Genomic DNA, 19,727 nt, shown 5'->3' with positions numbered 1-19,727 from the left:
AAAACTGATGCAGTATTTGGTTTTGGATTATATTGAGGCACTGCTAAAAATCAGCATTGGGATGTGGCTCAGTGGTAGAGCACTTTCCTGGTATGTACGAGGCCCTGGATTCAATCCCCAGCACTGAAAAAAGAAAAATAAGTAAGACAAAGCCAGCACAAGGCACATGCTTGTAGCTCCAGTGCTTGGGAGGCTGAGTCAGGAGGATCACTTGGGTTCAGGAGTTTGAGACCAGCCAGGGCAACATAGGGAGACCCCCCGCTCAAAAAAACAAAATCAGTAAGACAAGGGTAAACAGTCTAGTAGAAGAAGGACAAGTGATAAAATGAGGCTTCTCCCAGATGGAGAAACGAGATCGCCATTAAACTCATCAAGCTAAACCAACCTTACTACTCCTTAGAGAATGTTATTAAGGCCACAATGACAGAGCATCCCAGACCCTCAACAAAAATAAGAGAGTCTTATCAACAAGTGTTGGCAAGGATGTGAAGCAACTCTGATCCCTGCTGGAGAGAGGAACAGAGATGGTGATGGGTAGAAGGATCCAGGTTGGGATTTGGTCGGCTGAGTATGCGTATGGGAGTGTAGAGCTGAGCCGTTGGCCAGTCAGCTGTTGATGTTAGGATGGAGGAAAAAGTTGATGAAGACAAAAGAGTATGTCAGAGGAGGAGAAAACAGAGGGGACCAACCTGGAGAATCAGCTGAGAAGGAAGAGCTGGTGTAGAGGAGAAGCTCTGAGAGATTTTTGAAGGGGCCAGAGTTGATACAGGATGAAGGATATGGTGTGAAGTGGGTTGTAGGGGTGCTGTGTGGGGTCGGGGAGAAGCTCTGTGTGGTGATGGGGAAAGTCAGGATGAGTCTTTGGGAAGAAGACAGTAACAGGAGGAGGTTACAGAGTGAGGGCAAGACACCATCTAGGCATCCTGCTTGGTGGATCCTAAGGTATTCAGACTTGACCAGCTGGACTTGGTACCAAGGGAGGGCTGAGCCATGGATAAGGTCTTCAGTGAATGAGAAGGACTGGGGATTTTCACACAAGAATGGAGGAGTCTTATTTTGGAACCTGCTTTGGGGAATGAGAAGAAGCTGCTGTGTGTCCATCAGAAGTTCCAGATTTCAGCCAAACAGGAAGAAAGCTTGGGGTGAGAGGTGGTTCTAGGGGTATAGGAGAAAGGTGTAAGAGGGTGGGAGCAGAGGGCTGTTCTAGAGTGTGGGAGTGTTTGTGGGCAAGATGTTGGGGGTCAAGAGGGCTTAAGCTTTGGATGGGCTGGGAGGCACCAGGGATTGAGTAGATGTAGGGTTCTCAGTTTCCTTGGGGTTTGGGAGGACCTGTGGACTCTCTGGAAGCATTTTGGGAAGTGTTCTGGATGGAGGTGATGCTGTCCTGATTTCTGTCCTGGAGCAAGATGGTGGCACCTCCTCTGTTGTGATTACAGCCGCGTGTGGAGAATCTATGGAGCCAAGAATTGGCACTAAAAGACCCTTGAATGATTCCTGTTGTTTTGACTTTGTAGAAGCCCATTTAGCAGAGGAGAGAAGAGTCCCAGCTGCTTTTCCCCTGGCTTCTAGGTAGCAGAAGGGTAAGAAGACTCTTTGGGGTTTGGTTCTCTTCATTGTCTTCATTAAATGGTGTGATGGGCCACTCTGGTTCTTTCAAAGTCTGCAGAGAATAAACTTTTCACAGTATAGAGCATGGAACTCCACTGGGGAGTTTAAACACATTTCATTTTAATGGCTTAAACTTCATGAAAGTTTTATATATTTGACCTATTTAATTTCTTTTCCTTTGAGGGAGAAACAGAGAACCATTTTTTGGGGGGGCAAGGAGAGATAGATGTGTTCCATGGAAATAGATGGTGTTTGGAAATGTGAAAAATGCAGTTTCTCCTTTTTTTTTTAATTATTGGAGTTAATTAAAAGAAACAAATATTTCAATGCAACTGGCTTCGATGAATGGCTTTCCTTTGTAAGCTTTAGAATCGGAGTGAAAAATTATGTTTTGCTTTTTTCCCCCTATTTCCCCCCCCCCAAAACTACGAACATTTCCTCTTAGAAGTAATACAGATTCTGTCACAGCAGTCAATTAACAGCTGACAGGAGGTATCAAATGGTTGTTTTATACAGATTGGATATAATATATACAGAAAAGACTGATGCAGAAAATAAATGCTAAGCCCCACGTGGTTTGGGTGGAATCATAAGAAATTGGGAGAAGAAAGAAAAGTAGTTCATGCAGGAGTGTCTGAACAAAGGATGGGTGAGACAGAGACTGTCGAATGGACATTTAACGGCCAGGCTGAAACAGGAGTTCTGAAGAAGTGACAGCTTGGGGGTTGAGAAAGGAGGAAGAGGAGGAGATGAGGGGTAGCCCAACCTCTAAAAAGCATAAAGGGGAAAGAAAAGAGATTTTCTCATCAGAGTTGTAATAGAATAGAAAAAGTGAATATACCCCAGAGCCAGTTTGTTGAACTTTAAGATAGCTTCATAAACCAGAACCCTTTGCTTAAATGCAAGACCTTTACCTTTCTAAGTAGAAAACAAATTATGGTTTCCTAAGAGATTTTTTTTTTCCCTTGAGTTCCCAAAGCAGCATTCCTAAGTTATGTTGCACGGAATGCTATTTTAACAGGTTGTTCAAAGGAAATAGTTTTGTGTTCCACTAAGTTTGGGAAGTTCTGTGTTAAGGAAAAGCTAAACAGGCTTATTTACTGCACAGCTTGGCAGAGCCCTCAAGATCAAATATGCATTTTGAATGTCTAAGATAAATGAGATAGTCCTTTTAAGTTGCTAACCAAACATCCAGTCTCTCTTTTAATGAAATTCTGGTTTTGCTCTGAATGACAAGTGTACCTCCTTAAAAATTCTCATCTCCCAATTAGAGAATGAAGTTGACTGAATTATGTTGTGTGCATGTGTGAATATATAATGATGAATTCCAGTAATATTATAATTGCAATGCATCAAAAAAACTGAAAAGAAATTTCTCACCTCCCACTCTCTTGCTGCTAGAGGTGACACAGAACTAGCCAATGATATACAAGTAGAAGTCCCTGCAGGGTGGAGGCTTCTGGGAAAACTATTCTATTTATTTTTTAGTACTGAGTATTGAACCCAGGGCACTTAACCACTGAGCCATATGCCTAGCCTTTTCTTGTATTTTATTTAGAGACAGGGTCTCACTGAATTGCTTAGAGCCTTGCTAAATTGCTGAGACTGGCTTTGAACTTGGCCTCAGCCTCTGGAGCTGCTGGGATGACAGTGCGTGCCACTACACCTGGCTCTGGGAAAACTATTGGCTTCTTGATTAAAGATGTTCTAATGATGTTGGTTCACTTGCTTTGTCCATGCTATCTTTCTCCTGCCTGAAGGAGCCAAAGATATCTCACACCTTGCTTTTCCTGAGATACAAGATTGAAGGAGCTCTTCATAGTTTCATGAAACTACCAACATTGGACTTTCCATTTTTTTCTACTGATTATTTTATTAGAGAAAACAAAAGGCCTGATCGGTTAATTCATTGTAGTTGAGTTTCTATTACTATTACTGGGCAGATACAGTCCTAGCTCACACCAGAGTGGTGCAAGTAAGCATGGTGCAGAAACCATGGATGCCCCCTCCTTTCTTTATACTTACAAAAAAGCCTCGGAAATGCTGCCTTAAAAAGTATGAATAGAGCTGGGTATGGTGGTGCACACCTGTAATCTCAGCAACTCAGGAGTCTGGGGTAGGAGGATCGCAAGTTCAAGGTCAGCCTCAGCAATTTAGTGAGACCCTGTCTCAAAATTAAAAGGGCTGGGGATGTAGTTCAGTGGCAAAGCACCCCTGGGTTCAATCTCCAGTACTGCAAAGGGTAGGAATTGAAAGATAATAGCGTTTTTCCTTTGCATTTTCTGATTTGTGTGTGTGTGTGTATGTGTGTGTGTGTGTGTGTGTGTGTGTGTGTGTGTGTGTGTGTGAAATTAGGTTTTGGATTTTGACTTTTTCTTCTTTTCTTATCACTTTCATGAGAAATTTTTGCTTTATGATTTTTTTTAAATGAATCTTACCAAAAGCACTTTTTTATGCCAGATTAAAAAAAATCCAAGATGGTTTTATTAGCTTATTCACACACTTTACACAGTGGAATTGTTAAAAAATTTATAGGTAAATCTACTTCGATGTACATTTATTTCCATCATAATATCAGAGGTGTTTAGTTTCTTTTGAATGGTTTTATTCTTGACTATAGCATTTAACACTTTTTCTCTCTTCTTTCCTTTTAAAATTAATGTTCTGTAAGTCAGTACCTGAATGTCCTAGGGACTCTCCTAATGTGAATGCTTTGTGTAAAGTCGGAAGTCTTTTGTAATTTGATTGAACACCCTGTGATTGCTTTCCTTCTGTTAAATTGGTTTTCCTGGGATTTTCTTATAGTGTTTAACAGTTTTCTGATAAAAGAATTTCAGTGTTTTTTTTCTTTTTCCTTATAAGACATTTAAAGTACATTTCCTGTCTCTAGAGTATAAAACCAGAATGTTCCTGAACCTTAGCAAATGGGTGCAGCCTCATCCCACAGCTGCAGGGACTGAGAATTTACCAAAGGCTTCTGCCAAGGACTGGACCCCAGCCCCTGTCTGTATAGTTTGATGAGTTTTGATGAATGTATATGGTTTGCTAAACCATCACCACAAATAAAAATATTTCTATTACCCTTAAAGGTGAGTTTATTTTCCTTTGATTAATATGAAATAATACTCTGATTATCTCTAATAAGGATATTTCTTCAGACAAAAATATTAACATGACTTTGAAAATTCACATAGTTCCTTGTTCTCAAGTAAACTGTTTTAACTTCTGATTTCTACTTTTTTCTGACACCAAAAAGTAGGAGAGGGAGGAGAGGCAGCATCTTTAATATTAAATTGCCTCTTCATGATATTGAGAGTATGTCATCTCCTTTAGTATTCAGGTAGAAAAACAAAGGTAGTTAAGAAAAGAGTCGAGTGACATATTTATTCTGTGCCGACTCAACTTATTTTTATTCGGTGTAATCTAAAACTCTACAAGATTTCCTGTGGATTTGGGGAGATAGGTTGTTTATTACATTCACCTAATGGGGAAACAGAAACCTACGTCAATAAAGTGAATTGTATGACTTCTAACATTGTTATTTTTTCCTTACACTGTTATTGTTAAGGCCATTATCAGAAAAAGCAGTGTCAAGGTACTTAAGCCATTTGTATTCCATTTGAGACAAAGGAAGTCAAATTACTTAGGCTACGGAATTTGAGGCAGTTCCATCTGGGAAATGAGGAAAAAGACCTAAGTATGTTAGTCAGCTTTTCTTTACTGTGACAAATACCGGAGACAGTCAATTTATAAGAGAAAAGGCATATTTTGGCTCACAGTTTGAGAGATTTTGGTCCATAGTTAAGTAGTTCCATTGTTTTGGGCCTGTGTTATGCCCCTATGGTGGGAGACCAGGGTCCTACAATCCCCCTCAAAATTATATCCCCCAGTAATCTGAGGATGTCCCACTTAGCTCCACCTCTTATTCTACCCAGGGCTGGGGACCAAGCCTCTAGCACATAGGCCTTTGAGGGAAATACCAGATCCAAATGGCAGCACTAAGTCATGAGGAGACTGGGAGGTGGGGATGGGGATGGCAATAAGCATATGATTGGAGGTAGAAATTCTAGGCAAGTGGATTATTTTAGCATCAACTGTTGTTAATGTTAAATAATGATATTCGGTTTTCCTTATTTTCTTCCTTTATTTGTTCTACTTAGTTAACATGACAGTAGAATGCATCTGACACATCATACATAAATGGTATATAACTTTTTCTTTTTTAAAAAATCTTTATTTTATTTTGGCCTGGGGATTGAACTCAAGGGCACTGGACCACTGAGCCACATTCCCTGTTTTGTATTTTATTTAGAGACAGGGTCTCACTGAGTTGCTTAGTGCATTGCTGTTGCTGGGACTGGTTTTGAACTTGTGATCCTCCTGCCTCAGCCTCCCAAGCTGCTGGGAGGCATGCACCCCCATGCCCGGCTGGAGTATAACTTCTCATTCTTCTGGTTGTACATAGTGTAGAATCACACTGATCGTGTGAACATATATGCACATAGGGTAATAATGTCTGATTTATTTTACTATCCTTCCTACTCCCATATGCCTTCCCCTCCCTACGCTCCCTTCTGTCTAATCCAAAGTACCTCTTTTCTTCTCTGTCTCCCTTATTGTGAATTAGCATCTGTATGATATTTGGTTTTCTTAAACATCTTTTTCTTCAAGTTACTTGAATGAAAGACTATGCTTTTCATTTTTATTTTTTCATATAATATAGATATTTAAATCCTATAAATTATAATTACTATTCATTCCTGTATTCATTATTTGAAGAACACTTCTTGAACATCTATGTGCAAGGCACCATTTTAGGATTTTGTGAGCATGCTGGGGATTGAACCCAAAGCCTTGTCTATGCTAGTCAAGTGCTGTACCACTGAGCTGCATCCCTACCCCGCCACCTACCTTTTTAAATTTTATTTTGAGACACGGTCTCATTTTATTGTCTTCCATGGTCTAGAATTTGCTATCCACCTGCCTCAGTCTCCTGAGTTGCTTCAATTGCAGATGTGCACCACCCCATATCTGGCTGTTGTAGAAATTTTTAAAATAAAAAGATAGCGTGGATAATGACTAATCTTTAGGAAAGAGTATAACTGGAAAGTTCTAGGTATAACTGGGAAGTTAAGAAATAAAGACCGACCACTCCAGTAAACTGTCTTTCCCACCAAAGCTGAATGCCAGGCTGAGGTGCCGGGCCCTCTGCAGGTAGCACATCCTCTGAGCCTGGAGGCTGCACTTCATCAGATCTGGGCAAAGCGAATCTCCTGACCTATCTGAATCTGGGAGCCAGAGCGGGTGCGTTCTTAATGCGGAAGCCAGGAGGGAGTGCAGAGATCCGCTAGGAGACTCCTGGAAATTGCCCAAGGAGTTGAAGTTGGATTATAGCCACAGAGTTGGGAAGGAGATGCGTAAACAAGAGATGTTTGGGAGAGGGATTGGCAGAGCATAGTAACTGGTGGTGCATGGGAGTGTTACTAAGGGCTTAAAATAATTTAATTTGAATTCATATTTTAGTATGTATTCTGCTCATATAAGTTACTACCAAAGGAGTACGACATGAGTAATTTCCCTATTAGTCTCACAGGAGGCTCCCCAAAGAAAGTCAGCCATTACCAGATTCTTGACTATTTTACCAGAGATGTTTAATCTGGTGTGAACAGATATGGTAGTTACTGTAAGAATCTCCTTCCATCTTTTTATTCTATTGGTATCCATTTGTTTTTCAACTAGTAGAATTTAAAAATATCATACCATACCAGTAGGTAAAAGGCTTACTTTCTTTTGTTATGGCCACATGTTAGTACCTTGTATGGATTTACTTGTTTATTCATCTTTTCCCAGTTGATGCCCATTTAGGTTGGTTCCAGTTTTTACTATTATAAATAACGTTAATTGCAGTACCTGTAGATACATCATTTCTCACATGTATACTTATTCCTGTGGTATAAGTGTGGAGTGTACATTTTTTATTCTGATATATTGTCACCCAATTTCCCTTCATAAAGGTTGTATTCCTCTACTTAAAAATAGGAAAGGTGTATCATCCAGGTGTATTGTCAAGATTTTGAATTCTTGACAATCTGAGAGGTAAAAATGATCGCCTAGTCCAGTTTTAGTGTGCATTTATCTTATTGTAAATGAAGTTGAACTTTTTTCTTAATACATCAAAACTCTATATTTCCTCATCTGTGAACTTTTTATATCACTTGACCATTTTTATATTTGGTTATTGGTCTTTTTTTTTTTAAGCAGGAGTTGTGTAAGTTAGGAATATTCGTGCATATATTTTTCATCTTTTGTAGGTTTGTTTTTGTGGTGCTGGGGATTGAACCCAGGAACCCACACATGATAGGCAAGCGCTCTACCACTGAGCTACACCTCTGGCCAATGGTTTGCTTTCTCAAATTTGCTTTTGGTAGATATTTTTAAAAAATCATGCAGAACTTTCAATTTCTGTGTAATTGTGTTAATCAGATTCTTTATGCCACAGTTGAAAAAAACCCATACCACTTCAGGTTCTATGTGAGATCTCATTGATACTCCCCGCACCCCCCCAACACACATTTAAAGTTTTGATGTACTTAGAATTTGTCCTGAGGTTATCCGGATGTTTAACCTCATGTTTATCAGATAAAAGGTATGGATCCAGCTTTATTTTTTTCTTCCAGATGACCCTGTTTGGCACCACATCACTTATTGAAGCAGCCATGAGTCCTCCACTGATTTGAGATGCCACTTCTCTGATATTCTGAGTTCTTATATGCATTTGGATCTATTGCTGGACTTAATGTAATACATTGATCTGACTCATTCTTCCAAGTCCTAACCACACACTTTTTGCTGGGGAGGGGGGCAGATACCGGGGATTGAACTGAGGGGCACTCGACCATTGAACCATGTCCCCAACCCTTTTTTGTATTTTATTTAGAGACAGGGTTTCACTGAATTGCTTAGCACCTTGCTTTTGCCGAGGCTGGCTTTGAACTCTCAATCCCTCTTCCTCAGCTGCTGAGCTGTTGGGATTACAGGCATGAGCCACCGTGCCTGGCTTTAACCACATACTTTTAATTCTTATAGCTTTATTTTACATTTGAATATTTTTATAGCTACTTTCTCTTTAATATCTGTCTTTTCAAAATTTTCTTGGCTAGTCTTCCCTGTTATTTTTCCCTATATACATTTTAGAATATGTTCATTCAGTGCCAGTTTCCCACCAAAAAATTCCATAGCACTTTTATTGAAATCATATTGGATTTATCGTTTAGGGAGAATTAGCATCTTGATAATGTCAAATTGATCCCGCAACATCATACATTTTTCTTTTCTTGCAGTCTTTTTTAGTGATGCCTTGGAGTGTTTTAAAGTTTTCTTCATATGATACTTGTACATTTCTTGTTGAGTTTATTGCCAAATGTTTTCCTCTACTTCTTTATTTATTTTTGGTATTGGAATTAAACCCAGGGTCACTTTAGCACTGTGCTACATTCTACTTTATATTTTCTTTTGAGACAGGTCTCTCTAAGCTCATGGTCTTGCCAAGTTGCTGAGGCTGGCCTTGAACTTGTGATCCTCTCTCCTTAGCCTCTAAGTTGCTGGTATTACAGCCATATGCCTGGCTATTTTCTTTTTTATTTAGTAGTCATCTTGTGTGATCTTTTTATTGATTGTATTTCATTTTGCCTGTAATCAAGCTGCCTATTTTCATATTTCCTATGTAAATTTTGTGTTAGTAATTTTTTTCTTGTCTAATAACATTGACTAGACTCTTAAGATGCATGTTAAAAAAATACTTGGGATATCAATATGATTTTGTTCCTCAGTAGATTATTAGAATTTCTCTGATGCTGGCTTTCATGTAGAGATATTTTATGATGTTAGAAAAGTATCCATCTCGGGGCTGGGGATGTGGCTCAAGTGGTCGCTCGCTCTCCTGGCATGCATGCGGCCCGGGTTCGATCCTCAGCACCACATACAAACAAAGATGTTGTATCCGCTGAAAACTAAAAAATAAATATAAAAAAATAAAAAAAGAAAAAGAAAAAAAGAAAAAAAGAAAAGTATCCATCTCTATCTTTTTTTCTTTTTCTTTTTTTCCAAAAATGGATATTGAGTATGCTCAGGTGACTTTTCAGTGCCTATGGCAATGATATATGACCCACCATCTAAAGGATTTCTTTTTAATCCCAGCTGGATGTGAAGAAATGGCAGGCTTGGGAGAGAGCCGGTCCAGGGGTGGTTGCATTTGTGATTCTGTTGTGCAACCCAGCTCTTTTATCACAGTGCTACCAATATTGCATAAACACAAACCTGGTGTATTAGCTTTCCATTACCATAACAACACACCTGAGATAATTAACTCATTTAGGGGAAAGGTTTATTTGGGCTCACAGTTTTGGAGGTTCCAGTTCATGAGGATTGGCTCTGTAGCTTTGGGCCCATGGTGGTACATCATGGCCCAGCTTGTGGAAGAGCAAAATCATCCACCTCATGGCCAGGATGTGAAAGGGGGAGAGAGAGGGAGAGACCATGGTCCCATGGTCCCCTTTGAGAACATGTCCGCTGTGACCACAAGTTGTCCTACTAAGCTCTAATAAATGTTCTACTACCTCCAGTAGTGCCATGCTGAGATCAGGCGTTTACCACGTGGACTTTTGGGGGACACATAAGATCCCAACTATAGCACCTGATAATAGACCTTGGGGAGTGATTTTTATATTTCTCCCTTCCTCTTTCCACACCTTTTGGTAGCTTCAAGTCAGACTTCTGGTTTGGATGCTGTGAGATGGGTGCAGATGTACTTTCTGGACATTCCTAGTTGTGCAAATCTGAGGTCGATGCCTAGGGGTTGTGGCCTCTGAATCAAGAGTGGGATGTTGGGGGTGGGAAGGGACATCATGCACAATAGTTACTGTCCGAGAACATGCAGATAAACTTTTAAAAGTCACCTTGATGTTTGGACCATTCTTGAAATTCTCAATTAGTGGTTTTTCCTCCTAAGATAGATGCCATTAAATGGACAGGATGTTTTGGTTGTATGTTGGTTATTTTAAAAAAATCAATACATCTGAATTAAAGTTTTGTAAGTTCCTAAGTGCTCATTTTCCATAGAGTCTTAAATATCATCTGCAAATGTCAGTTATTTTTAACAAAGGTATTTTTGCTTTAGGAGTGGAAGGTGATTGTTGTAATGTAACTAACCTAAACTCCACCTTTGGGAGTTTGATGACCTAATTTTACTGATTGTGGCTCATGTTTAATTTTCTCTCCTTTCTTTTGCCTCATGCTTTCTGTGTAAATTATCTTTTTGTGTCTTTTAAAGCTTCTTACTCCTTAGGTATATGGCAGTCCCTATTCTTGACTTTAAGGGGTTAGAGGGTGGGGGTAAGACTCCAAGTCATTAACATACCCAGGTATGAGAACTCACAGGCTGCAAAGCTCCTTGCCGAGTAGAACTCCATGAAACTCAGAGTCTTTACCTATTGTATTAGTTAGCTTTCTGTTGCTATGACAAGAAAACCCGAGAGAACCAACTTAGTAAAGGTGGCTTCCAGTTTCAGAGGTTTCTATTCATGGTGAGTTGGCCCCCTTGCTTTTGGGCCTGTGGCAGACTGTGGGGACTGTGTGGTGGAGCAAAGCTATTCACCTCACAGTGGGGGAGTGAAAGAGAGGGAGAGGCTGGGATCCCATTATCCCTTTTAAGGGAATACTCACCTTGTGATTAGAAGACCTCCCACGAGGCCCAACCTCTTAAAGTTTCACCACCTCTCCTTAGTGCCAAATTGGGGACTAAACCTTTAACCAAGTGTGAGCGACATTCTGGATCCACACCATAGCACCCATGATTTAGATGTTTCTGATTAATTACTCTATACTAGATTTCGAGATAAGCCTAACTGAGGATAAAGGTCAGAGATCAGTCATACACCGACTGCAGCAAGAAATGAGTTGCAGCTTAATGGGTGACTCTGAAAATTGTAACAGGAGAAGACAGACTCTCCAAAACTGGCCTGTGGGGATCATTCAGTGAAGGGTGAGTCTGTGTTTCTTTGCAGAGGGCTGTGAAGGTTGTATCAGTGTGATATAATATTAAATTCAGTAAGGTGACCCTGGGCATCCAGGAAAGGTAAATCTGATGTAGGTTGTTCTGTTCATGAAGGGAGGAAGTTGTGTGCTATATTTTAGACTCAGTTATCAGGAAAATTTACCACGCCCATGTTTTATTTTTATTTTTATTTTTTTATTTTTTTTAATTGGTTGTTCACAACATTACAAAACTCTTGACATATCATATTTCATACATTAGATTGAAGTGGGTTATGAACTCCCAATTTTACCCCAAATGCAGATTGCAGAATCATGTCGGTTACACATCCACAATTTTACATAATGCCCTATTAGTAACTGTTGTATTCTGATACCTTTCCTATCCCCTACTATCCCCCCTCCACACCCATGTTAAAGAGTACAGATTTCTGTTACCAAAGAAGGGTAAAAGACGCGTTCTAATGGAAGCAGTTAAGTAGGCGATGTCCAAGTTTTTCTTTAGAAATGGATTTTATAAGACTGTGTGGTTGAAAGTATCCTCTAGATATTCTGGAATTTCTTTTACATACGATAGTGCATTTTGATGCTCCTGGTAGTTGAAAAAGTTTCAAATTTAACTTTTTGCAATGAATACGGTTTTCATCTACTTTGGTTTCCAAATGTCAGTGCATTGAGAAGGATCCAGAGTAAAGCTTTGACTTTACCCTTGATTTTATGTATGGTTGAGGATGTTCCACGGGTAATATTTTTATTTTTGGCTGCAAGTGTGTCTGGATTCATATGTCCAGTTAATAACCTGTCATGAGAGTAGCATTCAAAGCACTCTGCCTATTGTGTGTGTCCCTGCACTTTTCAGACCAGTTCATGAATCTCACAACGAGCCTGTGCCAATTTTACTTATCTTACAGTTCTCTAAATCTTCAAATGTCTTGGCTTTCTGAATATGTTTATGGCATATGTGCTAGAAATTTTCATGACTTTTTATCTCCATATTCCAGAATTTATGATAATTTTATGAAGTCACTTCTGAAGTTTAAAGTCTTCTCCAGGGTTTCATCACTATTTGCATTTTGGAGCTAGATTATTGTGGGAATGGGGTGTTGGGACTCTGCTGTGTACTGTAGGGTGTTCAGCTCCATCTACCTACTAGACACGAATATCATCTCCCCTGGTTGTGACAACCCAAAATGTCACCAGACTGAAGATATCCTCAGGGGGAAGGAGCAAAATTACCCAGGGTTGATAACAAACGGTTTATGCTATTCGAAGGGTGGTTTTGAGGAAAATAAATACTTCATGTTATCATAAGAAAGTGAATAGCTGAAAGATTGCAAGTTCAAAGCGAGCCTTAGCAGCTTAGTGAGGCCCTAAGCAACGTAGTAAGATCTTGTCTCAGAAAATAAAAAGGGTTGGAGATGTGGCTCAGGGGTTAAGCACCCCTGGGGTTCAATCTCAAGTATCAAAAATAAATAAATAAATAGAAAGTGAATAAACCTTTGCCAAGCATAAAGCATGAGCCAGTTCCAGCATAAAGCTGAGAGTACAAGAGAAGCATCCCTAGTCTCAAAGGAAACATATACATGAACAATTAAATAAAATACTATGTGATAAAAGCTACAATCGAAATGAAGATGCAGGAGGGGTTACTTCTGCCAGAATGATGTCAGTAAAAGCCCAGGAAAGGGGTCCTTGATCCAGGCCTTGACAGATGAGTAGGAGCTGGCTAGGATTGTTTTGCACCAGCTCTCACAATGGAAAACTCATCCTGAGAAAGGCTAATGACTCCGCATTATTGTTTTGTGTTGCACCATAATTTTTGTTCCAGCATAATTATTAATAGCACCCTTTTTGATCTCAAAATGCCCTACTTTGAGTAATAAATCAGATGCTCACTCTGTTAGAAGCTTGGGGACTTTAAAGTTCGTGGGCAAATGATGTGTTTGAGGTTCAGGGAGTTCACGTCCTCAGATTGGGGTTTAGGGAATCGGAAGGGGTGTGGCAGGTGGCTGGAGACAAGGTTAGGACTATTCCAGAGGGTCTTGGAGAGTCGGCTATGTCACATTATAAAGGTTGAGCTTGTTCTGGACAACTTAGGAGTAAACAAAACGTTCCCAGGCAAGGGAGTGTGTTAGGAGGAGAGGGACAGAAAAAAATAAACTTCTCAAGCCCATTAAGCCTGGTCTCTTCCATATGGTGTATACTTCTTTCAAGTTCTTCCTCTTAGAAAAAAATAAGTCCTCAACAAGTTCTCCTTGGCTGGGTTTTGTTTGGTTACCTCTAGGTACTGTTCATAATTGTGCTGCTTTCAACTGAGTTCTTTTCTTTTTTTTTTTTTTTTTGGTTTGGTACTGAGGATTGAACTTGGGCACTTGACCACTGAGCCACATCCCTATTTTATATTTTATGTTGAGACAGGGTCTCACTAAGTTGCTTAGCGCCTTGTTGCTGAAGCTGGCTTTGAACTCACAATCCTCCTGCCTCAGCCTCCCCAGCCACTGGGATTACAGACCATGTCCAGCTTCAACTGAGTTTCTTCAAGGAATGTGTAAAGGAGACTTCTATTCATTTTGACTTTTTTTCCTGACTTATAACTGAATGAAGTTTTGCTCTGTTAGTGAAATCTGAATGTTCTGACTGTTTTAGTTTTTTTTTTTTAAAAATGGAATGATCTAATTTAGGGTATGGAAAAGTGCATCCTGTGGGTGAAATCTGGCCTGCTGCTGTTTCTTGTAAATAAAGTTTTTTTTTTTTTTTTTAGTATAAAAAACTTTAATAAGAAATGGACAAGATCATAAAATATTACATATGATTTTAACGCAACTACCTCAATATTTCAATACTTGTTTGCTAAACAAATCACATAACACAAAATGCTAAATAATTCTATTAATATTTGACTAGGACATCTAAATAAATTAATGAAAATTCAAATTGTCTAGTAAGGTATGTTTAACCTTATTTATTAATACTATGTAAAGATGATCATGGTGAATACAACTTAAGCATTTACAGAATACTATTTATGTCCAATATTGACATATTAAATCAAAGCATCCCAGAGAACTCAGTATCAGGTTATAAAGAAGCTTTATTTAGCTCGGTGTGGTGGCACATGCCTGTAATTTCAGCGACTCAGAAGGCTGAGGCATGAGGATTGCAAGTTCAAAGCCAGCCTCAGAGATTTAGCAAGGCTCTGATCAACTTATCAAGACCTTATATCAAAAGTTAAAAAAAAAAAAAAGGTGGAAGGGAGCTGGGGATGTGTCTTGACAGTTAACTGCCCCTGGATTCAATCCTTAGTATCAAAAAAGAAAACAAAAACAGCTTTATTTATCACTCTATTAACAAATGCTTTAGTAATTAAGTAGAATATTAAGGCCATAGATCAAGTTTCATATAAAAGGACTATTACTATTCACTTAGTGAGAAAATTCATTTTCATGCTGTGTCTTAGGAGGCTGAAGGTACCTTATAGACACAAAATAGGTAAATAAAAAAACTGCTTTTTTCCTCGTCAGGTTTCATTTTTTTACTGGAACGAGATTTGGGGATGGAGTACTGAATTTGGTTGGAGTTAACATATTTACACTAAAATTAAAAAATTTTGAAGAACAAAATGAGGCATATAATTTTACTCTATAGCACAAATCTTTGCTAAACTAAAAATAATGCTTTAAACAAAAATTTTGAAATACATCAATGACCAATAAGTTTCAAACAAAATGTAGTTATCAAAATATTTAACTGTCCTTTATCAAGCTTCAACAAATACATTCAGTTTTCACTGTCTGAGCAAATCAATTTTAGTTTCTTCATAGTCCTCCATCTGTCTTTTAACATGACACTTGTTCGGTTGTTGAATTTATAATGTGATAGTATTTTGGACCAGTTTCCCTCTCCATACTTCCTCACACCAGATCTCAAATTCTTGTCTTCTTCCCAAAGCCATGCCTGTTTTTTCCTAGGTCGCTGTTTTTTAGGAGTTTGGGGTTGTTTGTTTGAAACATATACTCTCTTGCTTTCAGTGACTCTTCTGTTTTCTTCTTTTTCCTTTCCACTTTGAAGAGTTCCTACTCTCTCCTCTTTCTCATTAAAGTTTTGCTGCCAGCTTCCTTGTTTCAATTTGGATATGAAGAGATTCTTGTGAGACCTTTTTTACTTTATCCAAATTGACTTCAGTTTGCATTTCAATATCATTACCATTAAGTTTATCTTGAGAAGTTATTTTTCTCGATTTTTCACTTTCCACTACTTTTGCTGCTGCCTTCATTAGAAAAGTTGATGATTTTTCATTAAGCACATAATTCACATAACTCTTAATTTTCTTCATCATGTGGTTGTAGCTGAACTGTTGAAAAATAGAATGGAATGTATTTTTCTGAGAGATTATCATAAGCAATTTCCTTTCTAAAGGCGTGTGAGAATTTGCGTCAAATATTCTTTCAAAGACTTCTTTTGCTTCCTTAAAACTGCCATTTTCCATACAAACAGCTATAGCCTGAATTTTAATTAAATTCTCTATTTCTTCATGAAGTTTGTCATGTTCTTTTTCAATTGAAGCCCAAATCATCAGGGCTGATTCCAAGGGTGTAATTCGCTCATCATTTTCAAACTGTGCGTCAAGGGATTTTCCTGCTGCAATTCTTGTCAAAAACTGACATATGTATACAGTTTTCAATTGATAAGTTGTAAGACTGGATAATCCATGAATTATGGCTTCGGCGCTGTCGCGGGTCCGGTGGAAGTCCTCCGAGCGGCCGTCGCGGAAGGCCCGGCAAAGAGAAAGGCAGAGGAAATCGAGCATCCAGCCAGCAGCCACTGCCTCGGCCTCTGCCACCAGGTCCGCGTCTTCCCCCTCTTCTTCCTCCTCCTCCTCCGCCTCCCCCCCCCTCTTCCTCAGGGGCCCCCAACTGCATCTGACAGTCGGTCAGTTCCTGGTACTCAAACTGTTCTAGTTCCTCTCTGGCCCTCTCCATCCCTTCTCGATGGGAGGACTCTTCATCCTCCCCGTCCGCACGGCCCCGTGGGCTCGGAGCCGCTGAGGAAGCGGACTCCGCCATGTTGTGTCCTCGCGCGGGTCGTAAATAAAGTTTTATTGGAACACAGACACAGTCCTTTATGGACTCTCTACAGCTGCCATAAGGGCGGAATTAAGTAGTTGCCCAAATAACTGGAAGGCCTACAATGTAAGGCCTACCGGTGCCTTATGATGACTATTGGGGCCTTAAAGCAAAAGCTTGCTAACTAATCTCAGATCCAAATGAATTTCAGTATATTTTCTCACCAAATCCTGTAAGTATTTTTCACTTTGGTTAAGGTGGTTTCAGGAATAGACTAAACTATGCTGTTTTTGGTACATGTATCTTTTTCCAATTTGGGCTTGTGTTTTCAGTCTCACAATAGTCATGTTATCCAGGATTTTACCTGAGGGAGGGATCAAGTTCTGGAACTCAGCATTTCTGTCTGCCAGGAAGTCTTGAGTCTCTCACTGAATTCTCAGGGAGTGCTGCCCAGGCTGGGCCAAGCTGCCTGGTGGGGCTCTCTGCCTACCTGTGACAGCCGCCCGTCAGCCTTGAGACATGTCTGGCAGCGTTTGTTATTTTTAGCTTCACAGTGAAGGCCATAATTGCACAGTCCTGATTGCACAGTTTCACATTTTAAAAAAGTATTATTTTATACAACTTTGTGTTTAATATTTTTAGCTCTTAAAAATACAAGAAGATAGCCGGGCGCATTGGTGCACACCTGTAATCCCAGCAGCTCAGGAGGGAGGCTGAGGCAGGAGGACCGATAGTTCAAAGCCAGCCTCAGCAATGGCCAGGTGCTGAGCAACTCAGTGAGACTCTGTCTCTAAATAAAATACAAAATAGGGCTGGGGATGTGGCTCAGTGGTTGAGTTTAATCCCTGGTACCAAGGGGGTTAGGGGGAGCGGACCAAAAAATAGGAAGATAAAGACAAGGAGTGTTTGAGGTTGACCTGATACCTTCATTTCCTCCTCATAATTCACCGATCTCTTCTTATGTCTGTTGCTTCCTTTTCAGAGCAGCACGTAGGTGTTTGGGTAGGAATCAGACTTTTAGAAAGGGAGCCATGGACCACAGCAAGATGGTAACCAGGGACAGTGTTAATTAGCAAGAATTAGTGGCTCTGCCTCAAGCCCCCCTTTCCTCCAGCAGCTGGGCAGCTCAGCTCTCCCCAGGTTTGGCTCCTTGCCTTCAGGGACTTCAATAAAAAGAGATGGGTTGCCCTAGGAAACAGACTCAGAGAAGCCGAGAATGCATTTTACTCCTTTCTGCTCCTGGACCTTTTTTCATGGAGCATTTGGATGAGGGTGCTCTCTGATCTTTCATTTGCTCCTTTAAAGCCCCTAAGTGATTTTGATACCTTGCGAAACCCTCACACCAATTGCTTGGAGCGTTTCTGGAAGTTCCTGGTGCCACTTAAGAAGAGCTTCTGTTTTGTGCTCTAGAAGGTTCTGGTGGCTGAGAGCCAGCGGTTACATCTCAGAGCTAAGGGGGTTTTGTAGTGCTGAGATGAAAAATTCCAGAAGGCAGCCCCGTGAGAAGCCAGGTGGGTGCAGGATCACTGCAGCCCTCCCCGAAAACCATCAACCCTGGGTCCTGGTCCTGCCTCTTTTCTTCCACTTAAAAAATTGATAATTTTGTTATATATTTTTTAAGAACAGTTTCGTATTTATAGAAGAATTCAGCAGAGAATCAAGTTCTCATAAACCTTCTCCAGTCCTCACAGTTTCCCTGTTATTAACACCTTACATTACTGCGGTACCTTTGTCACAATTAATGAAGCAGTATTGACATCACATGATTAACTGAAGCATAGAGTTTACTCAGACAATCTTTAGTTCTTACTCAATGTCTCTTTCCTTTCCAGGATCCCATTTGGGATACCAGTTGGCATTCAGTTGCCAAGTTATCTTAGGCACCTTTCTCTGACATTCCTTGCTTTTGATGATCTTATCTAGGTTTTGAGGAGCACTGGCCAGGTATATTGTAGGATGTTGCTGGAATTGTCTGATTTTTTTTTTTTCCTCTCACGGTTAGACTAGGATTAGGGGATTGGAGAGGAAGATCACAGAGGGAGAGTGCCATTTTCATTACATCATGGGAAAAGAACTTTATCTACATGATTTGTGACTGCTGCTGTTGACAGCACATTTTAGGTCTTTCCACTAGAAGTTCAGCCTTCCCCCTAGCCTGTTCCCTTCATACTGAATCCTTTGAAGGGTAGTTCCTGTGCTCAACCCACACTTAAGGAGTGCTCAGTTATGCCCCTCCTTCTTTAGGACAGAGTATTTACATGATTTATTTGGAATTCTGCATGGGAGATTTGTCTCTCAATATTGTTTATCATTTATTCATAACAGTATGGAATCATCGATCTAATTGTGCCCCCTTATTTGAGGGAGACTGTACAGTAGTCTTCCCTTATCTGTAGCAGGGGAATATGTTCTGAGTCCCCCAGTAGATAACTGAAATTGGGGATAGTATTGAACCCTGTGTGTAAGCACTGTGGTACTGCAATGGTTGATGTGCTATCTGAGACGGAAATTAAGTGACTAATGCGGGGGTAGCATATATGCCTGGATATGCTGGACAAAGGATGATACATGCCCTAGGTGGGACTGAACAGTATATTTTACTTTGGGTTAGAGTCCAGTGTTATTTTATTCTGTTCATTTTTTTTTCTATTTTTGTTGGCCATTGGAACCTCTTTCACATTGTTCTTGTATCACCTTGACATACCCTCATCATTGTGGAGGGCTTTTTTTTTTTTTTTTAGTACTTTCTTACTTTTTTAGCGTTATAAGATGCTGCAGGCTAATACTGGACATTTCCTGCCTTTATCATAGAATCAGCCATTTCTCCAAGGAGCCCAGTTCTCTTTATTGGAAAATGGAGTTAGAAACCAAAATCTGGACATTATGTGCACTTTTTGCCATGGGGTGTTGTTTCTGCAGGGGGAGAGAAATGTATATATTTATACATAAAAATGTATAAATATACATAAACCTATTTGGACTGGGGATTGAATCTAGGGATGCTTT

General features: G+C 39.8%; 1 protein-coding gene and 1 pseudogene across 1 annotated transcript in view; one reads left to right on the top strand and one right to left on the bottom strand.

Moving 5' to 3' along the window:
- The window catches only part of Osbpl10 (oxysterol binding protein like 10), a 270,528-nt gene that overhangs the window by 44,065 nt on the left and 206,736 nt on the right, over window positions 1-19,727 (top strand). The window lies entirely within an intron of this gene.
- LOC144253518 (telomeric repeat-binding factor 1 pseudogene) lies at window positions 15,553-16,721 on the bottom strand (annotated as a pseudogene).

This window comes from Urocitellus parryii, chromosome 3 (assembly GCF_045843805.1).
Source record: "Urocitellus parryii isolate mUroPar1 chromosome 3, mUroPar1.hap1, whole genome shotgun sequence".
Classification (NCBI taxonomy): domain Eukaryota; kingdom Metazoa; phylum Chordata; class Mammalia; order Rodentia; family Sciuridae; genus Urocitellus; species Urocitellus parryii.
The sequence above is the reverse complement of the archived record's forward strand: the minus strand, read 5'-3'. Positions and strand labels throughout refer to the sequence as shown.